Source organism: Bombus terrestris, chromosome 12, assembly GCF_910591885.1.
Source record: "Bombus terrestris chromosome 12, iyBomTerr1.2, whole genome shotgun sequence".
NCBI lineage: Eukaryota > Metazoa > Arthropoda > Insecta > Hymenoptera > Apidae > Bombus > Bombus terrestris.
The window spans coordinates 11,454,901-11,471,754 of NC_063280.1; the positions used below are offsets into that span (position 1 = coordinate 11,454,901).

The 16,854-nt window shown below is 43.9% G+C and overlaps 1 protein-coding gene across 1 annotated transcript in view; it reads left to right on the forward strand.

Moving 5' to 3' along the window:
* The window catches only part of LOC100648335 (LIM/homeobox protein Lhx3), a 58,807-nt gene that overhangs the window by 30,731 nt on the left and 11,222 nt on the right, over positions 1-16,854 (forward strand). The window lies entirely within an intron of this gene.

The following is a 16,854-nucleotide window of genomic DNA, read 5'->3' on the forward strand; positions in this document are numbered from 1 at the left end:
GTTAAATCGTCCCTCTTAAATTTAAACAACTCCTTGTTGCTTTGCAACAAATAACGAAAACGCAGCTAATGTCAACGCTCGTAAACCGGGAACGTATCCTCGGAATGCACAGCCAAGGCGATCCATCCGGTAGTACGTAGATGGGCCAAGTCCCGTGCCTCCCTGATTTCCCGGGGGATTCGCCGCCGTTTCGTTTCCAGAGTTCTACACCCTCGAACGGAGCGGAGCCTCTTCCCATACGTACTCTCTCTCCCATGGAAACCGTGAAACTCGCTGTTGCACAACCCTGATGATTACCGTGGCATGTGATTGCGCTACGCCGCGTAACTTTGTCATAGAAAAATCTCACTCCTGCCATTCCATGCACTAACGTCGTGGAAAACTGGAAATCTTGGAAAACTACGATCCCAACATTTAGGATTGCAGCGTTTCGTTCCGCGTACTTTTTAACATATGCTAAATTTTAGTTGTTAATTATCGATTAAACACAGAGGTGTTATATCGTTTATCTTTTTAGTAATAATAATATTTATTGCAATTCCAGCGCCTAGTAGGACATAGAATGGGCTTGGTTTACAAACATCACGATCATACCGCATTCTGTAAATTCTTTTAATGTTGTCGCGATAACAAATTTTTCACGGGGGAAATTATTTCCTCGTCGATCGGTTGTTTTAAATTATCGACGAACCTCTCTCTGTTCAATTCCAATCTTTCCAAACTTCCGTACGATTCCTCGATACGTTATATCCACGATGTCTTGCCAAGAACTCTGTCTTTACCATAGAATCCTTCAACGTTGGTTAACTTGTCCGATCTTCGAACGCGCCGTAGCTCTTGTTGCTTAAAGCTAAACGAAAATCCAGGTCGAGCGTAGCTTAGCGTATCGATCTTCGATAATTCCCACAGTTCGCGCGGGCGGTGTTTAATCCATTTACAAGAGTTGTTATCCTTCTGTCATCCGATAATCCACGTTCGATGGATTGACACACGTTCGGCGAGCGAACTCAAGACCGCCTAACTTTTTCTCACAGAGGGATCGGAATCCTGGAATCTTCTTCGGAAAATTTTCATCGACGTGGCCGCGCGATTTTCGAACCTCGGAACAAAATTTTATCAAAGATCCATCGTCGTTGCAATGTTTTTATCCCCGCTGGAAATTGTCAGAACAATCGTCACGTTAGCTCGAAAATCCGAGAAAATTAAGCACACGATACGCATATGATACAAGTACGTGAAATGGAAAGTATGTGGGTGTATGAAAACAACTCTTAACCCCTTAACCTACGGGCATAGCCCGTAGTACGTACTACACAAGTCGCGCGAATGGCTCGAAGGCTGCGCGAGCTTGTTTACGTTTTCGGCCCAAAATTCTCGAACGTAAATCGTAGGTTAAGGGGTTAAGGGTTGAACGCGTTAATCTGGACGCTGAAACCGCCCTGATCTAAACCTATAAATCGTACAAAGTATACTATCAGCGTCGTTCCGCAGCGCGGAACTCCATCGTGTGCACGGTCGATGGAATTAAAAATTCTCATGGTATCCTGCTACGGGGCATCGATATTTTTTTCGATCTTCACCGTGAGAAGGCAAATCGCCAAAACTCCCTACGGTGCCCATGGGTGCCATCGTATAACGTGTCAAGTGTGCAATAAGAACAGCCATGAACAACGACCGTGAACACAATAGCAGGTCGTAACACTTGCACGCTGCCCCATAAGTGGATCCACGTATTCTCGCTGTCTCTTTCTCTCGTCTTCTATTCCCAAGCTAGTATATCTCCCTCTCTCCAACGATATTTCTCTGTGAGACTGTCGTTCGTTGTCGACTTCTAGCACGGTAAGCCCTACGGGCGCCTCCTGCAATATGCTAGCGAGTACATCGGATACTCTTGGGTTTGGTGTTTGCAGTGCCGTTCCCATAACTCCCCCGTGAATTCGCTCGGCTTGTTACATCTCCAGGGACACCCTGGTGATATAATGTGAGAATCGAGAACGGAGGCTTGGTCGAAACCAACGGAAACCGACTCCGGTGAAGATTAGTCTTCGAGAGGACGCTTTAGAGATGGTCTGATAAAAGGAAGCCAGGATATTGGAAAACGGCCAACGTTGGAAATTTCTATTTACGATTAAACAGCGTACTCGATAACGAAGGGAACGAAGAGGTAGAAATTGTTACGTAGATTGTTCACTTAGACGGCAGCAATGTAACTTTATGTTAATCTTTTTCCATCTCTTGTAAGTATCGTTGTGTTATTGTATTTTATCGCGATAAAGCTGTATTAATATCAGGCTATACATTTCAGAAGATAATAAAACTTTGATATCAGAAAGTGAAACGTTAATTACACGATTATGTATGGAAATAGTATGCAAGTATGAATCCGATATAGTTTATACAGCGAATGTAGTTGATCCCGTTGTTGGTTTACCGATTCGCTAGCGTACGATGGTGCAAATTAAAAATTGGAGCGTTTATTTACCCTTTCTGAATGAACAGTACGAGCAGCTGAAACTTCAACTACTTTGATAGTTGTTTCCAAGCAGCTGCTTTCTGGCCAGTCATTGACGTTTCATCAGTTCCGAGCAAATTACAACTTCCGTACAAGATCACCAATTTAAATAAACGTCAATGTACCTTCCATTGGTTTAGGAACCCGTCAAAGAAAACGTCTCGAAATATTTCGAAAGAAATATTCTGAATATTATGTATTACTCCATAACGCGATTATGCAACGATTATGGTATCGTTACAATAATCTTTTTACGGTCGACGATCATTTTAAAGACAATAATAAATTAACACGACTTGTATCGATGATTTATCGACAACTAATCTTCTTATGGAATAGTCAAACTGAAATTACCTAAAAAAAAAAAAAAAAAAAAAACACAGCAATAGCATATTTTACTATTTATCGCATGTATATAGAGCTAAATATATTTATCATTTATATAAACAGCACTGTTCGCATTGACGTCGCAAGTCTTTCTATCCATTGAATTAGGAGTTCAGTTATCCAAAAACAAACGATTTGTTAAACAGCGCGATGATTGCACGAGTCGAGTTAATCGCAAATGACAGTCTTACCGTTAAATAATGGTGTTTAAAAGTTAATTTATGTTACAAGCTGAATTTTTATTACGAAGCTAAACAAATGTGCGCATATTATCGAGCGATATATACGACTATTTAATTTCTAACGCGAATTTAAGCAATCGTGAATTGCCTGTGTTTCACGAAACTTGGCACGTGTCGATAGACAGATGGTGAAGCCTTTCGCTGTTCTCCCTTTCCTTACAATTAGTATCCTTCGTGCTTCCCGTCAGAAGTAGTTGAACGACGCGACGCCACGCAACGTTCCGAATGATTCCACAAGTCAATGAATTGCGCAAGTATCTTGTTACTTCGTTCGACACCGTTGGCTTCCAGGATCTCGTACTACTACACATAGCGTATCGGTTACACTTCCCTTAACCCTTTCACCGCGAAAAGTCAATGGTTCGTTATCGAGTTCTAACGTATTTAAGGGAGAAGACGTGTTAAAGAGTGTAAATATTATACGAAAGTCGTATCTATCGAATACCGATACTTTTCGGATAAGAAGATATTTTTCTATTTTTATATAACTAATTTCTATTCTTATATATTTTGTATAAATATTTCCTCGTTATGGTTATACTAAATAAGAGGAACGATGGGAATAATAGGAACAATATTAATTATACGACACCACTTATCGGAAACTATCGATCTTGATAATTGATATAATAATAACTATAATGTACAAACAACTAAGCAATCGTTTTAATGGAAAATGATGAATGGCAATTTCGTTGATTGATACCTGTGTGTCAATAACAAGAAGCAAAATGATTATACAGTCGTAAAAATGGTTGAAATTTCCCTGGGTAATTCGGAATATCAAAATAAAAACAACTTACCACGATGTAGATAGTCTGTTCGCGTTATTAGATTCAAAGGCACAATCTTTTGAAAAGTACCTGGATAATAAAGTTAGACAATTTTGTAACTATGTATGTAACTATATATATACGCATATTGGATTAAATGAAATAATTTAACGCGAGTTCAAGAATTTAAAGATAGCTATTTAAACGCGATTTTGTATCGTTAGTTAGCAAAAATGGTTTTAACGCTAAACTTACTTATAAAAAGCCGGAAACGTGACTTATCATGTTTCTCGCGAATGATTTTTAAATACAAAAACGGTCAAGAACTGAAATTACCGGTTTGTTGTTCTTTCGATGATCGTGTCAGCGTGGCGAAAGAATTTGATCGAAAACGTGTTCCAGAGGGGTGCTTTCGACGCAACCACCCCCTTAATACGCGGCCTCAAAGGAACAGCCCAGAATAGGTTTTCATTAGAAACCCTCCTACTAAAAATCGTAACGCGAACGAGTAAAAGAAAATATAGAGCAACGGCAGCTGTGCTCGCCGAAGCAAACGAAAAAAATATTAATAACGTGGTCTCTGCGTCGTCCACCTAGCGGCCCTTTGATTTCCGGCGACTCGACCTTTCCCGGAAATAATATCTGTGTTTAAAAACCCGTAACGTTGCGCTTTGTATGAAAATCACGGTACCGGATTGTTTGTCGATCTCGGAAAGAAAAATGGAAGCAGCCTGACGTCAAAGACATCTGTATTTCCTTTCCGGTTCCGTTATTGCGTGACTATATTTAATTATAAAACTGCAGATGATGTAACAAAAATTCCACTTCAAATTGTACTATACTTTCTTACTAACGTTAGACGCTACGAATTGCCTAACGAGGCAACGTGAGAAATTGCCCAGTGAGAAATTATTTATTTATTAATTATTTCTTCGAGTGATAAAACCGCTTACTGTGTTTATTTCAATATCTCGATCCGCGCAGTTTATCGGTATCGCAAAAGTGGAAACAATCGTAAAGAATCAATTTAGAGTTCGTCTCTTCTAAACAAGCGTGTAACGAGAAGCTAGTTTTACCCAGTCGACCGATAGTAGATTAAAATCATCTTCCCTCCTCGACCAGAGACGTATATCGTCCCCTTAACACCCCTATCCCGGTAGTTTTGCTTTAGTTCGCTTGACCCTACTTGTCCCATCAGGGTCTGCCGTCACACGTCCCTCCCTACGAGACGCTTCTGTGTCTCTCTTCTATTTCTCGTCGAATTTTTATTTCCCGTCCCTGTCTATCGTCTTTTGTTCCTTTGTTCCGCATTCTCGTTTGCTTTCGCGGCTGTAAACTTTCTCGCGTTTAGCTTCGTCGTTGCTCGTCGCTGCGTACCTTTTGCGTTACTCGTTTTGTCTCTGAATTTCTTTCGCTATCCACACCATCCTCCTTTCACCTTTAGACTCATCTTTCTCATCGATTTCGCATCATCGTACGTAAATCGTGAAATTGCGTTGCGTTCTATTTTCCACAATTTTTCGTATACGAGTTTTGCGTCACTTTTAATCGAATTTGCTTTTTCTAAGGAAACCGTTCCAGGACCTTTTACGTTAATTGTTTGCGCACTGGATAAAGCGAGATGTAGCAACTGACAAAGTACCTGCGACGATAGGTACACGTGACCGCGCATCTTTTTCAGTTCTCCAGATCACAGGGGCTGGACGGAGATCCAGTCGTCCATCTAGAAACGAGGTGGCGCGTATGCACGAAAGCTTTCGTGTCGTTTGGAAAGAGGCAACCCTTACTCGGTCCCCTCGCGCGTGCGGTTAATACGGAAGAATGCGAAAGCGACCCGACTGTGACAGGGAGCGGTGCGAAGAGTCCACGCAATTTCCTTAATGTACTCGCTAAATGTTCTAACCCCCCTGATACATGTACCAGCCGGCGCGGAGCGCCGTTACGTGGCTACATACTGTATCCTATATGACGTGTGTGCGTGTAACGCGAACACCCTTCGAGACAAGGGTGTGCGGTCACACGTGGAACGCTCGAAGCAAGTAGGCTAAGAGGGCACGAGTGGGTGACGTGATAGAAACGATTATCGATTACGGAGAATACGCGACAGCTATCGCGAGGATTACGACCTTGGTCATCCATTTCCGATACGTTTGCAGCGAAGATATCTCGCTTTGGGGGAAAATTTTAACGCGAATGTTGCGTTGATGCGCGAGTGTAGCAGGTAGGCAGGCAGATGAAATACAGCGAACTGTAGATGATATTGAGATATAGCGTTCGACCGCGTAAATGGAAGAGCGAGGAAAAGTGACGGTACAGGCGTTATCTTTTAAACCTTAGCGTCAAGTTTAAGTCTGCGACGCGTGTAAATACGAAAATGGATCGTTGATGCATCAATCTGGCGTATCGTGTACGTGTCTGGATAGCTAATACAATTGCTTTGACGTTATTGAAAATACGAAACGTACGTACTCGAAAGATTCCTTTATAATTCTGCTTATTTCCTCAAAAATGTAAGTATGCTTTTAGGAACAAATATAACAAACGTATATATTATTATTTGGTAAGCAATGATAAACAACAATATATAAATATCATAAAGTGTAAAGTAACGAGTAGCAGCAAAATAAATTAACTTAATCGAATACACATATGAGAAAACATTTACAAATTTGGTACATTTTCTTCGCACATTTATTTATACACGTAAATAACTTTTGTGCGTTTACCTCGATATTCCTTTACGTTTATCGTCGAAGCAACGAACATTAATCACGTGCAGTTACATTTTGATCGGTGACTGTTCCGTCATGGGTCATTCTCGACCGAGGTAGCTTCTAGGATAGAAAGAATACTCGGATAAAATGGTTAATGGGGTAGCTAATGTCCCCATATGCCTAAGCCAACGCGTAGATATGCAGGACACGCAATGGGCGGTGCGCATAAATAATTTAAGCATAGGACCATCATCCATCCTCGTGGAGAAGCCCATTTGGCACACTTACTTGCGTGGCGCCTGTTTCAGCCATGCGTAGCTATCTACATTCTGCGTTCGTCCGATAATTTAACGAACGATCTTCTTTGATCGCTGTGTAATCCGTTGTTCCTAACAATAAGCCACGTTCGCCGAAATTAGAAGATCGTCAACCTTGTTTAGGCGACGCTTTACGCGTATATCGGATTATTATTCAAATATGAATAAACCTATATCGAACCTATATCGAAAATTTATAACTTTAGCTACGAAACGATCGCGTAGACGCTGCAAAATAAATTTTATAACGTAATTAGCAACTTAACTTTAAAAACGAGTGCACCGATACGATTTTATTACCAACGAGCGACAGACTGGATGTTTCTTCGCTATTTAAGTTCACGCTTGCTTTTTAATTGCGTTGCTTTTGTATCGTTTCTTTCGAATAATTCGTCAAAGTCTAACAATGAGATCATTCGTACGAAAAATCGCCATAAATGTAATACTTGCGTGGAGACCGAATCGATATCATTTGTCAATCTCGTAATCATCGATAAAGCCTGTTAAAGTGACTCGCGTTTTTCTCCAGAGGTTCACCCCACGTAAAGAAGGGAAGAAGAGGACCGTGGGCTTTTTATCGAGGGTTCTCCGAGGCACGATGAACCATTCGCATATTAGCCGGCCCCGCGGACACATTGTGCACATTTTATACGTGTTTGCACAATTCCCGATGATTTTTCGTCATGCGGACCAACTGTTTGCCAGGCCAGGATCGGCCAGAAGGGTAGAAAACGAATTCGACGGCTCGGTTGCCGTTTTATCGGTCGGAAGATATTGGATTTATTAATGTCGTTGGTTAGGCACGTTGGATTTATTTTATTGCCAGCCACGATCGCTCCCTTCCTCTGTCGATACTTATCTCAACGATACTTGATCCGTGCCACAATTTTTCCCTTTTCTCCTTTCCTGTCGCGTACGAAGATACAAGTGTATAGGTATGTTTCTTTGCAAATTGCGTAACATGGAATGGAAATTCGTAGAGCATTTCCCGTAAGAGTCGGTTACCACTTTGCTTAATCTCCTTGAAACAGTAAATTATCGCTTTCGCGTAAGTATATCGGTTTCATCCAAAAAAGAACTTACAGCGAAGGGAAATAGAATTATGTCTGTAAGAAATCGTAAACTTGCTTAGTTAAATTACACACCTACATACGACGAACAAACATCCAGATAATTCAGATTATTTACAGAAAATTATAATTGTTAATTGAAAGCAATATTTCATCTAATAAGCGTCGCTAAAGCTGTAAAATCATGCTCGAGAAATATAGCAACGGGAACAATTACGGTAATTACACAGCTTAATTACGAAATTAACTAGTAGGGTGGGGTTCAAACGAGCCACGTCATTCCCTCAAAGTATAGCACGCGATTGTTTATACCAACTGCATTTGTCGCTCGTTATTAAATAACACCTTGAGAAATAATCGAATAACGAATCAAGTAATATAGGCCATTCAGCCAGTGAACTCTATCCGATAACATAGAAAACGTCGTTCCTTCTATTTGGACGTTTCATCTGATCTCCTCTTCTTGGCATCTTGGCACGGTCCGTGAAAATCCTAACAGATGTAAATAAATCGTCGGATTAACTTTTGAAAACGTATCGAAAAATCAAGTTCGCATTTAAGAGGCTAAAGCTGCATATAATCCAACAATCGGAACGAATAAAACAAAGCAATCCTTTTCCACGCGAATTTTCGACCGTGCTCTCTGCACACGCTGTATTACCCCTGCGATTACCAGGCACTAAGCACCCTGTGTCCCGGTTCGATCCGCGGCAAAGTCACGAGTCCGTGGTGCACGCGGTATGGTCGTCGATCTCCGGGGATCGCGTTACTTTTGATTATCCGTCTGGCTGGGAGAAAGGGAAAACGGACTTGAAAGGTTCAGAGAGAACGAGCACGGACCGGTGCACGCAAATGCGCGGGCGTATGTCGTTTAAGCCCATTTAACCGTACAAACGTTTGAGAGATCTCGGCCGGTGCCGAGGAGACAATGAGAGGGAGCTGTCGTCGGCCTTTGTGAGCGGCTTTTCATAGGAGGGGCAGGGTTGTGCACGAGGATTGCACGGAGCCGAATTCGAAATGACGAGGTAGCTGGAGGGGTTGGTCGGTGAGTCGAGGTCGCGGGTAGAAGCGACGAAGAAGGGGTTGTGTCGGCGAAACGGTGGTTACACCGCCGCGACGGCACACCCACGCAGGCGCCCCTTCACCCAAGCCTCTCTTTCTCTCCCCCTTTCTCTTCCCTCGTTCTCTTCGTCCTTCCTTTTCCATCTCTTTCATCCTCGTCTCGTCCCTCTGCTTGTTTACCGCCGCGTCGACACGGTACCGATAACTACGCGCTACATCCTTGCTCCTCTCTCTCTCCGTTTCCGCATAAGCCTTTCCCATCCTCTTTCAACCGGCTGATTCTCTTTTGTCCCCGCTTTTTCCAGTCGTCTGCTACTCCGGTATACTCGTATTCTCTTTTCGTATCCGCGCTCTCTCGTCTCAGCCCGATTTTTCCCGTTCTTCTCTGTCCCAGCCGACGCTTCTGCACGTCCGTGACACAATGGCACATCTGGTGTTAACTTCTGCTTTTTGGTCGCGGCGCTTGTCGAGAGAAATCGTCTCGCTTGTCCTCGTCCCGCCCGGATGGCGAACATCTCCGCCGATCCTACGCTCGGTTTTTTCGTTTCCAAACGAAACTCCTCCTCCTCTCTCCTTCTCGTAGCCGCGTGGAATCGCGACGACCGTTTGTTTCGTTCGTTCTGCTCGCTGTAGCTGCGTGAATACGACGGCCAATTTTTCCGCCACACCACGCCAAACTGGTCCAACCAAGAACCACGGTTTGTTATTATCTTTTCTCGGTGTTTGCGACTTAACCCGTTCCCGAACCAGGCTTTCGCCCTTTCTCGGGGGCCGAGATGAATAGCGCGACTTCGAAATGGCTGAATTTCGAATTAGAGTCTGTCAGCTTTTATTTAATCGTTCCTTTTCGTCCCTTTCAACGACTTTTTGCTATGCGCAAACCTCTATGGGAGATCTGTACGTTTCAAAGCTAATACGCGATAACGAAACTAAGCTTTGTGATCCTCGGATCTTATGGGGCTACCTATTTTTAGTTACTCGATAAGCTCTTTATTTTGATTAGGTTGTCCGAAAAGCGTCTTTCTTTTACAGACGCGTCTTTTCAACGATGCATCTTTATACAAACGTGAAACCTAATCTGTCGAACGTTGTGATCTTCATTTTGATAGAAAAAATTAATCATACGTAATTCGATAAAATAATATAAAACGGAAAATGTGCATCTATTATTTGCTTATAAAACGAAAGAAACTTTTCCAAGTTTCTAAGACTAATAGATCTACCGTTTAATTTTTTAATTAGACGTCGGATTAAGAAGAGCCTCGCAAACTGACGGCGATATTTAATCGATAAATACATACCTACACAGTTATAGTATCTACGGTATGCAATTATTGGCACGTTTCTTAATTATTTAGCAGGTAATTTATTCGTCATCGATTTAATATAATTTGCTAAATTTCACGTATCGTTGTACCTGCTGCAAGTCGATCGAATCGTCGGAATATTTACGAACGGTGGGGTAAACGTGAATATTCTTTACGCTAATGTTACGTGTATACGTTTTTAACGCCTAATTGGTATTCATTCGCGATTCAGCAAGCGTTAAGGATCAATTGGACGAGGCGCGCTACCTCCGGTGCTGTCGTTGAAGCGAGAAGCTCGTCCGCTGAAAAACCATATGCGTAAATGGGGCAAGGGAAGCGAACCGGCCGATATAAATTCAAACGTATTTGCGCGGTAAGGGTGGCGTAATTTATTACCCGTCGATGTAATGGAAACGCCCATAGAGAAGATCTGCTCCGCGCAAATTCGATTATATGCAGTTGTATCTCGCTTGCGATTCCTCTAGCCACGCGGGGAATACAGTTAAATTAAAAAACGCAGGAACCGCGCGAACCTGCATATTTCATCGACGTCGTCTTTTTGCCAGTTGAACCCGCGTCCGTGGAATATTCTGTTGGCGGGGTTCCTCCGAAGAAATACGGCACACCATTAAACGTCATGGTTTCTCCTTCTCCTCTGGCTACTAGAGCAGCAGCAGAGCTACTGCCTACTACAAACGCGTTGCGCGATTCACGATTTTTAGATTTTTATCTACTTCGAATAGGTGCCCGAATAGGCGATATTTCTCGCCTCGTTGTTGGATTAAAAACGAAGCACTTTATAAAGAGATGAAATTGTAGGTGGTAGTTTGGTTCAGCCGTTGATAAATATTAGGACACCTGCTCTTAGTTGCATTTGATCGACCCTAACAAATTTTAATCTGTTTGCAATTTTACGTTATTTAATTTGTACTTGATCCAAGAGAACGAAAAATTGTATGTTTTAGGACGATCTGAAATTCAGGAATCTAAGACCTTTGAGTATATCGAATACTGTGTCACTTATAAGTAAAACATGATTCAAAATGGAAGAACTCGATATGAACCATGTGAAAATCTTCGGCAACTTTCAATTCCATTTTCCCTGGGAACCAACAAAAAGGTTGTATCTCCAAAACCAATCACGATGCCAGCATCCTGGAAACATTCTATGATATATCTTCCAAATACCTGAATGCACTCGCGTTGGTGCCTCCGTTGGCCCAGAAAAATAAAGATAAAAAAGAAAGAAGGGCAGAGAAAAAGGAAGAAGAGTAAACGTGGCAGCGTGGAGGCTAAAGCAAGAGAAAACAGTCATCATCCCTTCGGGGGATGGAGATACCGGCAGCGCCGATAATCTTTCGAATCCGACCCTCGTCTCCCGACCTTTCGCTAGTTTCTGCCAGCGACTCCGACCGATATTTACGAGATCTCTGCTCGCGAAGTAAGCGAAATGAAAAAGAGGAATATGGTCGTTCGTCGGGTCAAGCGTGTACCGCTGCCGCGGGGGTGCGTTCGCAGACTGCTCGCAACCCCCTTTTCTCCCGTCCCACCTCTGACCGGTCGTTAGTCTTGCCACGAGCCAACACGGCAGAAGACTCGTGGACGAACGAAATCTCTCCACCCTTGGATAGGCCGCGATAAACCCTCGTGTTGATGCTTTTTACGGTGACGGACGACTCCTGGAGGCGTGTCGACATGTGCAACGGTACCGACGAAGGGTGGGTTCGCGTGATCGAAGCCCGAGGAGGACGCCCACGGAAATCACGGGGTCGCGCAATCGCAGAGACACCCCCTTATAGCGGATCTTGGCGATGGAAACGCGCGGCCCGTGTCGGATGTATCGCCACAGAATCGTATCGCTGTCGCGACTGATTTCAAAAGATTCCAAAAGTGACTGCGCTTCCCAACGAATTCAATGGCGGGTCTCCAGAGTTTCGATGATTTCTTGAGAGAGACGATCGAGTTTCGTATCGTTGTAAGGAGAAAAAATAAGGAGACAGTTGCAAAAAGCTTGCCATGTAGACTTTGACGAGCAACGGTATCGGCTATGAAAAGAGGATCGTAGGAAAAATCATCGACGCGTTTACGATCGATCATAATCGGATTCCGCCTATCCGAACGACCAAAGATGCAAAATTTTCCACCTGACATGGATGGGGTCCGGAGGCAACAGATGGTTCGATACTTTGCATGCACGGCGACCGTCATGCTCATAAAATCATTTATGCGAACGCGACACCTTCTCTGGTCCAGAAACGAATAAAAATGTTCGATACGCGAACGATTTGCCAACCACATGGTACGGCTCGCTTTTTCAGCGGTAAATAACGCTTGTTAGTTACGCGCCATTGCATTTTCTGGCTGGTTTTCAGCGGATCATTACCTATCGCAAAGAATAGCAAGTATTTTACTTTATAACGATGATTGCCCTTTTCATTCTCCTCCTGCGTGATAATTTTCCTAATAAAATCCTTCGTACACGTTCCAAGGTTAAAACATTTCCCGTAAATGTAGGGTAAAGAATGTCGCTGCTTCGCTCGCTCGTCAAAAACTTTTATACGCTTGCAGAAACGCATCGATCAATTGCTTTCGACGACAGACTTTCCAGCCAAACTCTACCGCGAACAGCCTCGTGCTTTTACCGAAATATCTTACACCGTTGCCGACTGATTTTGTCGGTCGGGGTCGAGATATCGCAGCGTACCGCGTTAACTATTGTTCCATGCTAGGATTACCCTGTAAGTATCCGTAACTCCATCGTTATCACGGTCCGAGCGATAAAAGAGCAGGATCTTTATCGCATTCTAACAACGCTAGCCTTGGAAAACCCTACCAAACGGAAATACGATATTCTATGCTCCTTGCGCTGCCGATCGCGACATCGGTAACGTCGTTAACGAGCGCCAAAATGCCACGACAGGATTGGAACGGCACCGGGGAACGTTCTAACGCACGGGGCACAGGATTTTCCATACGAAAAGGCGAAGGGAGCGAGTCTAGGTAGAAGGACAAACGGAAGGATATCAGCCATCTGACGCTACCGTGAAAGACAAAGACTCTTATCGAGAGTGTACCGTTTCATGGTGGTGGACGCGTCTATACGTCTACTTATACACGTTCACGCCGACCTGTACCCTCGTCGAGTTATTCGTTTCGGTGTAGATAGGCGCGCGCGGGCACGAGCCAGCCAGCCAGCAACGAGAAAAAGAGTACATATAGGTACACGACTGATCTCGACTAAGATTATAAAATGGCGACCCTCACCCCCCGACTCGGCTGTTCTTAATTTCGCTCCAATCCTTTTGTCCCCTCCTACTCAGCCTGCTTTCTCCGCCGTTCCCTTCTCGTCTCCTCCGCGCCCATCTTCTTCTTCTTTTTTTCTTCGCTTCTTTTCGCTCGCTCCCTCGCCTACTCCACCTACTTCCTCCTTTGCCTTTCGCAAACGGCACAACTCCCGAGACGATGGCAAAGCAAGTCGCCGAACGGAGGCCAACGAATTCTTTTACGCGACGATTCCGACGAATAGAAACCGTAGCCATCGTTGCGTTGTAACCGTGGAAATGGATTCGCGGATACGACGCCGGATGATCGTCGCGTATAATGCCACCGCATACTTAAACAGAGGGCTGGCTCTTTGTCGTTCCCTCTACCGATTCGCTCGTGTCTCGGCCGTCTTTGATGAATTTCAGCGTTGCACGTTGGCGAATACCGACCTTCCGCGTGTATTTAACCGCGCGGCATTGGAAGATCCGCCTACGATCCAGCTTCAACCAACGAACAAGGAAGAAACGTATTCTTCGTCGTAGTAATCACGCGTCGCGCGTCTTTCAACAGTCGCATAAACTTCTGTCTATTCCCGAGTCCGTGTCGCTCGAACGATTCTTACCATCGATTCGGTCCAACTGCGAACCACGCTACGCGTATAACTCGTTCGAGAGTAAATCCTCTCTCGAGTCTGTTCCGCGAGTGTGATCGCTCGATACGAAGAGACGCGCTCCTCCTCCGTATTCCTGGTCCGAAGCGATCTTCGAAAAGCGTCAAGTTTACACATGGCCAGGCAAAGATAGATCCCGTGCAGGTTTCTAGAAGCTTCACTGTCGTCCTCGCAGCGCATCATCGCGGTGTCAACGGCGCATCATCGGCACCCAAGCGAGTAGCAAGAAGTTGGAAGAGCGTCGCGTCGCTCCCTCGGAAGACGTTTCGCGGTACGATGATCGCCATATTGGAGGCGGTCGATCTTCTCGCCAATCGGCGACACAGCGTCAGAAGCGTGGGTGCGAGCCACACCCAATAGCTTTCTCCCATGCCCCACCATAAAACCACCACACCCACGAGTGTCACGTGCGCACGAGCAGCTGCAACATCGTTCGAACAGTCGTTCGCGTACTCTCACACCGATCGCGTCGATCGCTCCTTCGCTACTCTCTGTATCGCGATCCTGTTTCACCGACGTTGCTCGTATCGCCGTTGCAAACGAATTTCCATTATTCTCGTTATCTCCGACAACGACGATGGTTCGATGGACTGATAGGCAGTGCGGATAGTCTATCGCCGTTACCTTGTTCTTGTTTCGCCAACAACGTCGGATATCTGTGCATCGTTCCGAAGGAATGGCATGGCACAAAAATGGTCCGGCCGAATCGACGTTAAACGGTTCGATAAACTCGGACGCTCTTTCTAAGAATGTTTATCGCCAAGAACAAGGTAGAGAGCTTGGAACTGCTTGTTCTTTGGCGAAAGTGAAAGTGAATTAATCGATGGACAGTCGACAAAGACGCGTGCCGCTCGACATTCGACGAGATCATCGAGTTGCAATTAATTGCACCGTGTTGTCTAGAAATGAACGCTTGGCGCGGTGTTGAGTAGAACTTAATACTTTGATATTGCTCGCTATCTACCCATTGCTTCGATCGGAAACGAAGGAATACAAGTAGGTACTTGAACGAAATTAAAAGAAACGGAAGATAAAAATGCGAAGAGAAGGAATAAATGAATAAGTAAAAGCGCACGACGTAAAGAAAGGAGGAATATAAATAGACATAACGAAGAATAGTAAAGGATGATCGCGAGACGGGTGTCCTATTTAGGTGGCGGTAACGTAAATGCGAATGAAATAAATAAATGCCTGGGTGAAACCAGGTAACGTAAGAAAGAAAAGAACATAGATGATAAAAGTTTGCGAACGATCACAGGACAAGCGTCGAGCAAAACTCATCGCGAAGCATCCTTGCGAAGAACGAAACTTGAAACCTAATTTCGTGCCTACCTGGTCCACGTCGAACCAATGGAACAGAATATTAAATCCAATGAAAATACAATTTCATAAACGAAAGGAACAAATTCTAATAAAACGATATTTATCGTACCGCGAAGTAATTTATCGCGATATCTGAAATATCGGGGTTCGTTAAATATCGTGATCGACGATTGTCAAAATTCTATTGGAAGGAGAAAATAATTGCCGAAACGTTCAAAACGACGAAGGAATAAACTGCGTAAATTCGATCGAAAAACGCAATTATGACTATGATAAGTCTGGAAATGCTGGGCCGTGAGGCTTCACCTCTGGAAGGGATGTATCGGCGCGCTCGTCAAGATGTCTTGACACCGCCACGCGATAGCCCGGAGTCACAAAACGTCCGGCGGAACGGTAGTAGCACCGGAAACGTCGCGAACGTCGCCAGCTTCGACGGCGCTCCTCACCACGAGATGCACCCTCTGGATCAACCGGCCGTGGAACTCGATTTGCCGGCCAATCTTCCTGAAATCCTCTATTGTAAGTGAGGAACGTCGGTTTTTAATCGATCGAGTTCCGTTTCGACGACTCGCGTACCCAGATAAAAGTTTATGTATTGACACGTAATATCGTAGCGGTTAAGTGCCGATGCCGATGTGACTAACAAGTGTATGGAGAAGCGAGGAGACGTTGCCGAAGAATTCAGATATTCGGCGTACTTACGATGGTTCCATACGTGAACCAAAGCAGAGAACCGAGTAATTTGAAATCGTGCAATTGCTTAATCGAGAAATAAGATTCTCGTAGAAGAGAAAAATTAGCGTGTAGTTGGATTTGGAAAGATTCACCGAATCTGGAACTGAACTATCGATCGTTGTATTATACGAACCAAGATCGGATGATAGAAATTACGTACATGATTGTAATTCAAAGATTTGTAAAGATTTCATTTGCGCAATACAGAGTTGATTTTAAGATTATGATATAGTTATTACGTATAAATCACAAAGCCCTGCATTATACGACCACAATAGCTCGTTCTTAAAATCATCGTAACAATGATTGTCACGGTATCATCTTCGCGTTAGAGAAGACCATTGCCCGTACAGAAGAACGATATAGATATTGTATGCGTAATTTGTATTATAGTTAAGTTAAATCGTAAATAAAGATATAGTTAAGTTAGTGATAACTTAACTTCGAGTTAAAGTATATAGTCAGTGGTACGTTATTA